Raw genomic sequence first — 6,810 nt, 5'->3', positions numbered from 1 at the left:
TGCAAGAGGTTCCATAACCTAGTTTGGGAGCCCTAAATACCAGGAACTGTTATCTAATAAATCTCTGTGAGGAAATATCTGCTGCTGTCAAGCTAAATGTTCAAACCCAGATTGAATGTATTTTTGACACCTTTCTCTACTGATTTTTTTTTAGCAGACATAGAAAACTTACTGTGCATTTCCCATATGTATTCCGGTGAGATATGAATTTGGAGCTGATGAAAGATGGTAGATCGTCAGTCCTGGTAGAGAATTATCTGCAGAATAAGTTGGTGGGCTGGGCAAACATCTCCCATATCACTACAGGAATAAGCCTGGCTTCCATTCCCTATCTGGAGAGAGACAGACTGATGTGAAAGGATTAGCCAGGCTCCATGGATAACTCCAGATCCTTCACTGGGCTCTGTGAAAATACATTAGAGATGTCTGTTCTATGCTAAAGTTCTTGCCTGGTCCTCTGATCATAGTTGCTGTGTAACCCCAGAGTTTAACTCGGGTTTATGATATGGACCTTGGTCTTTAGGTACAGCAAGGAGCCCCACTTGCCTCTTACCAGCAGACCCAAACCTATCCCTGAGGAGAGGGCGGTTTTGTATTTTGAATATATCAATCAGACCAGTTTGGAAACTCAATCAGCATGTTCTGTCTGATGCTATTATATGGTTTATTGACAGGGATGCAAACACCTCAGCTCCACTCAGTTCTGATCTCTACAATAAGCAGCATGTGCCCTGAACCAAGGAATGGCTGTGGCATCCCACATGAGTCTAACCCTATGGAGGAGAAGCACATTAGTCAACACAACTGGTATCCGAGTCTGAAACCCTGAACAGAGCTCAAAGGAAAGGTCTGAGGAGTGAGACAAGACAGTGTCTTCAACACCAGAAGCACAGAAAGCAGTCTATGTTTGACTGCCCTGTTTACCCTCTTCCCATTCACAGGCATTTCTTGAATCCTCCATACAATCAATTTGCCTTCATCCTCCATCACCCTTGTCACTTCACAGTCACGCTTCCTCATCAGTAGCTTTGCATCTAGAGACATACCTCCATCTGCTTAGTTTCCTTGCAATTATTTGAGTGACAGAGCTCTTCTTCAGTATCAAAGTAACTGTAGTCTCCTGTCAGTCTTTCAGGAATAGCTGTTCTATTTCCCTGTTCCACTTCTTTACATCCTCCAGAGTCACATTATTAATGAAGTCTTACATATGTACAGGGGCCACATACATTGACAGGGAGGCTGTGTTGGTTCCCTTGGGCCACTGCTTTTTGAGTCCAGCTTGTCAGTGTGCTGTTCTCTGAAATCTCTTATTTGACTCACAGCTGATGCCAAACGAGCCTGTCTGAACAGGCTGAAAGGTAATTATATTGCAACAGGTATTGTGAAAATCAGTGCCCCAGCAGGGCTGAAGTAGCTCAGCTGGGAGAGCGTTAGACTGAAGATCTAAAGGTCCCTGGTTCAATCCCGGGCTTCAGCAGTGTTTTCCTGCAGCTTTTTGTGCTCATTGCTGGGCATTTTAGTACAAGAGAGACATGGAGATACTGCAGAGTCCAAGAAGATGATGAAGGGACTGGAACAATCCTCATATGAGGAGAGGATGACAGACCTGGGATCTGGTTGCCCTGAGACTTTGAGGAGTCTCCATCCTTAGAAACATTCAAAGGCTGCCTGGATGTGGTCGTGCACAACGGGCTCCAGGTGGTCCTGCTGGAGCAGGAAGATGGACCAGATAGTAGGACCCTAGCAGGAAGATGGGATAGTAAGACCCTTCCAACTGGTCTGTGTGTAGAGGACAAAGATAAAAGTGTATGTCTAGAGCAGGGAAATGCAAAGCTAATGCCAACCTATACACTTCCATTAGCAGTGGCCATCTGGCCAATCAGCACAACAATCTGGGCTGACAAACATCTGGGCTTAAGATATGCTTATCAGAATCATAGAATCATGGAATCACAGAATGGTTGGGGTAGGAAATGACCTTAAGATCATCAAGTTCCAACCCCCTGCCATGGGCAGAGATGCCTCACACTAGACCAAGTCTCCCAACCAACATATAAATAGAAGCAGGTTAATACATTCTTATTCTTACCCATTTATTGGGTTCAACTTTTTCTCTTTCCATCATTTTTTCCCCCCAAACAAGCTAATAGCTTCATGGACAAATAGCTCTGTGCTTCAAATTCTCTTCCTCACCCGCTCTGAAATCCCAGTGTCTGTCATCTGCTGCAAGATCTGCAACCCTGCGTCACGAGCAGAGCCCCCAAATAAACTTCCGTTCTCATTTAAGACACCATCTGTGTCCCATTTCTGCAGCGCTTGGCAGGGATCGCTTCCCTTCTATGGTATGTTTGTTCCCCTCGCTGAGCTGCAGCTTTCTTTGGAGGTGGGAAAGTCAGCGGGTGGAAAGGATGCCAGCTCTGTGCTAGTGGAGATCGCTTCTCTGTGACAGTGTCCTTGGGTTGCAGGCTGCTTTTGGTGGTCAACCAGGAGTGGTCCTGGAGCAGACTCAAGGGCAACCCACTGAAGAACTAGAGGCAATACTAGGTCATACTTGGTTGCAAGAAGGGGAAGAGGCTTCAGTGGGTTGTTGGCTGCTAATGAGGGTAAGAACAGTGAGGTGAGGAAGGGCCAAGTTGAGAGCATTGTGGTCCAAATGCACTGGAACACCCAATTGCTCTGTGTTCTTTTACCATGTAATTGATGGAGTTCACAGAATCACAGAATGGTTGGGGTTGGAAGGGACCTTAAGATCATCCAGTTCCATCACCCTGCCATGGGCAGGGACAGCTCACACTAGACCACATCACCCAAGGCTCTGTTCAATCTGGCCTTGAACACTGCCAGGGATGGAACATTCACAACTTCTCTGGGCACCCTGTGCCAGTGCCTCAGCACCCTCACAGTACCAAACTTCTTCCTTATATCCAACCTGAACTTCTGTTTCAGTTTGAGCCCATTACCCCTTGTTCTATCACTACAGCCCCTATTGTGCAATTAAATTAAGCTTTATTGCATCATTCAGAGCTGAAACCCACAACAAATCATAAGCAGCCTTAGCTTAGGCTGCCCATCAAACCAGCTGAATGACCTCAGCACATTGCATTGCTGTGCCTCAGTTTCCCTAGTTGTAGCAGTGCCACGTGCCATCCTTTGCCTTCCCTAAGTGTGGTGAAAGCTAACTTGCAGGTGAAAGTACTCTGTGTTCTCAGCTTGTTTTCATGTGTTATCCCTGCATGTGTCCCTGCAGATGATGCTGTATTACTCACACACCTTTCAAGTCCTCTTTTCTCTTCTAATTCCTTTTATTTGCAAAACCGACTAACAGTCATGCTATCCAGGAAAACACAGCCTTCATAATGCTGGCATCAGCGTCAGAGCCGTGTTCAGGAGAGACTGTTCCTTAGGAACTTCTATCACTTTCAGGTGAATTTACCTCAAACTGGATCGGAAATGGGGAGAGGGAAGCATTAAGAAAGAAGAGAACAGCTCATCTCAGAAAAACAATGAAAGATGACATAAATAATGAGGAAACAGTGTAGGAAAGAGGATGATGGACTGGAGGTGATGTATGAGACTACAGAAGGTCAGCACTGATACAAACCATTTCAAATGGCCAAGAAGGACTCCGGGGTTCATTTGGAAAGGGAGAGTAGATGAAGGTGAGGGAGATAGATGAAGGTGAGGAAATCTTGGAACACTTTGCCTGTCATGGCAAAGGCTAGATTGAGTGCTGTGTGTGTATCTGGAGGAGATAAACACCAAGGATAAAGAATATATGGTTGAGCTAGAAGGCAGCATTATAAGTAATGGGCTTAAACAGGTTTAGGATATGTGCTAGCTGTAAATTCAGATGTTTCTATCAGTCAATATACAGCATCTCTCAGCAAGCTCTTTCATGCCCTTGCTGCCAGAAAAGTCTTGTAGGGGGTCTTCTACAAAAGGGGTTTTAACACATGTAGTGGCTCAGAGCCACCTTCCCATCCCTTTATCTCATTTTGCTGCACAGCTATCTGTTGCCACAGTATCTGATCACACTGAGGATACTCAGGGTTTAATACACATCACTAAGTGGAAGATGAGGTCATGATGAGTCAAAGCTTTCTCTATTGTCCTTCCCCAAGTAACTTGCTTAATCATCTTCCCTAAAGAAAAGCTGAGGTCTTGTATAAGCCACAAAACCCAGGGAACCACCTAGGCTTCAACCTACTTTTGGAGTTGTTGCAATTCCCTTTGCTTTTGAGATTATAGTCCCAAACTCCTTGGATACTGCTTGCTTACCTTTAAGCATCCAGCTGTACCAGCTTCCAGAAACTAATTCATGCCATGAAAACTGCCATGTTATTATCCCTCCTTGACAAAGATGAAAGGTCTGGAGAGCAACAGCAGACAGAGAGGGTACGGGAAGAGAAGACCAACAAAGGATGTTATTGTCTATAAATTCTTGGTCTCACTTAGAATGGACTATCATGCCTGACTCTGGCTGGCATCAGCCCATGACCGTGGTAGACAGTGACATGAAATGGACACGAGTCCACCAGACCCTGGGTCAATCAGCAGAGGGTGGTGTGAGAAAATCTCTGAAATAGGGAGCTACGGAACAACCTTTCCTTTGGTTATCCCAGATGCCAAAACCAGAGGTGCTGAGACATCTTCAGCTGCCTGTTGCATTGTTGCTACCATGTTTAATAACCCTGATGTATCTGTCCATGGAGATCATACCTGAAACAGTTAAAACTTTCTTGGTCAGTTGTTGGTTGATGGTGCCTGTTACTGGTTGTGGATACTTCTGGTGCCGTTGCTCATTTTGGCAAGAGAAGTGGCCATCACATGGAAGCAGGGACAAAATAGTGGTGCCCCCAGATGTACCTCCAGCAAGCTGAACTGATTTAAGGCCATTATTCTTCCTTTTCTGTATCGACAGTGACCCACTTTTCATAAAATGAGAGAATGATTTGGGTTGGAAGGCACCTTAAAGCTCACCCAGCTCCAACCCCTGCCACAGGCAGGGACCCCTGCCACTAGAGCAGGGTGCTCCAAGCCCCTGTGTCCAACCTGGCCTTGAGCACTGCCAGGGATGGGGCAGCCACAGCTTCTCTGGGCACCCTGTGCCAGCGCCTCAGCACCCTCACAGGGAAGAGCTTCTGCCTAAGAGCTCAGCTCAGTCTCCCCTCGGGCAGGTTCAAGCCATTCCCCTTGTCCTGTCCCTACAGGCCCTCGTCCCAAGCCCCTCTCCAGGTTTCCTGCAGCCCCTTTAGGCACTGGAGCTGCTCTCAGGTCTCCCCTTCAGGAGCCTTCTCTTCTCCAGGCTGCCCCAGCCCAGCTCTCTCAGCCTGGCTCCAGAGCAGAGCTGCTCCAGCCCTCGCAGCAGCTCCGTGGCCCCCTCTGAGCTCGCTCCAACAGCTCCAAGTCCCTCTTGTGCAGCTGCCCCAGAGCCGGATCAGGACTGCAGGGGGGGTCTCCCCAGAGTGCAGTAGAGGGGGAGAATCCCCTCCTTTGACCTGCTGGCCGCATTCCTTTTGATGCAGCCTTGAATCCCAGTTACATGCATGCTCACTGGGCAGGCTGTGTGTATATGCAGCTAATCTGCTCCCGTATTAAATCAGATAGCTCAGATTTTCAGAGTAGCTTGTGCAAAATGTCATTCAAAGCCAGAAGTTTCATGAAAAGACCCAGCATAGAGCAAAAAAAAAAAAAAAAAAACCCAGTAATCTAATTTTGTTCAGCTTTTCTTCAACTCTACATTGGACTTTTCTCCACCCCTTCCCAACTGTTCCTCTCCTGTCCCCCACGACATTAAAATGGGCTGGCAAGGGTGGCTGCCATGGGGGAGGTGGACATGGAGGGGCTGTCTTGGCTCTAGGAATGACAGCAGAAACCCTCTAGCAGGGAATAGGAATAACTAGTAACACGTATAGAGAACAGTGACTTGCTCGCTGTCAGTGCTGTCCACCTCCTCAGCTCGGGGGGGCCCACCAGCTCCAGGCTGAGCACTCCCACTTGAGAGAGGGAGCCAGCCTGAACAGCAGCGAGGGAAAAGTTCATCTGCAGGGGAAAGCAATCTGTCCCTGGGGGAGGTGAGAGGAGAATGGGGGATCTTGTGAAGTACCAGGGCTGCATTTTGGGACGGACTTTCTGGACTGAACATGATCCTGGAGTACGCAAGACAGGAGGAAGATGAGGACAAAGGGAGGTTGAAGTGGTGTGTTAGCATCCTTACCGATGTGGTACAGAGGGGAACAGACCGTCCTGAAAGCTAAGCTCATTTAGACTAATGATTCTGTCACATATTCCACATATCCCTCCTACATTTACAACCAGTGCTTGACTTGGCTATAGTGAGGCTGTCATTTAACTATTTATCTAGACAGCTGCCAGCCCTGGAATGGGACAGATCTCCCAGCACTGCTGGAGGATTAATGCTGCAGATGGCTACAGGCATATTTGCAAGCGTTGAGATGCTTGTGGTGTTTTATCTCCTTCTCCTGACGTCACAGAATCAGGGAATACCAGGTTAGAAGGGACCTCAAGGATCATCTGGTCCAACCTTTCCTTTCAAAGCATGACCTAAACTAGATGGTCCAGCACCCTGTCCAAATGAACCTTAAAGGTGTCCAGTGCTGGGGAATCGCTCACTTCCCTGGGGAGATTATTCCAGAGGGTGATTGTTCTCACTGGGAAAGTATTTTCCTCCTGTGTCCAGTTGGAACCTCCCCAGGAGTGACTTGTGCCCATCAGCCCTTGTCTTTTCCACATGACTCCCTGTAAAAAAGGAGTCTCCATCTTCTCTGTAGCCACCCTTTGAATACTGGA

At 47.4% G+C, this 6,810-nt stretch overlaps 1 non-coding gene across 1 annotated transcript; it reads left to right on the top strand.

Moving 5' to 3' along the window:
* Window positions 1–1,404: 1,404 nt before the first annotated feature.
* TRNAF-GAA (transfer RNA phenylalanine (anticodon GAA)) lies at window positions 1,405–1,477 on the top strand. Its single transcript has one exon. It is a non-coding gene; the product is annotated as a tRNA-Phe (tRNA).
* Window positions 1,478–6,810: the final 5,333 nt, after the last annotated feature.

Source organism: Lathamus discolor, chromosome 2, assembly GCF_037157495.1.
Source record: "Lathamus discolor isolate bLatDis1 chromosome 2, bLatDis1.hap1, whole genome shotgun sequence".
NCBI classification, from domain to species: Eukaryota; Metazoa; Chordata; class Aves; order Psittaciformes; family Psittacidae; genus Lathamus; species Lathamus discolor.
The sequence above is the reverse complement of the archived record's forward strand: the minus strand, read 5'-3'. Positions and strand labels throughout refer to the sequence as shown.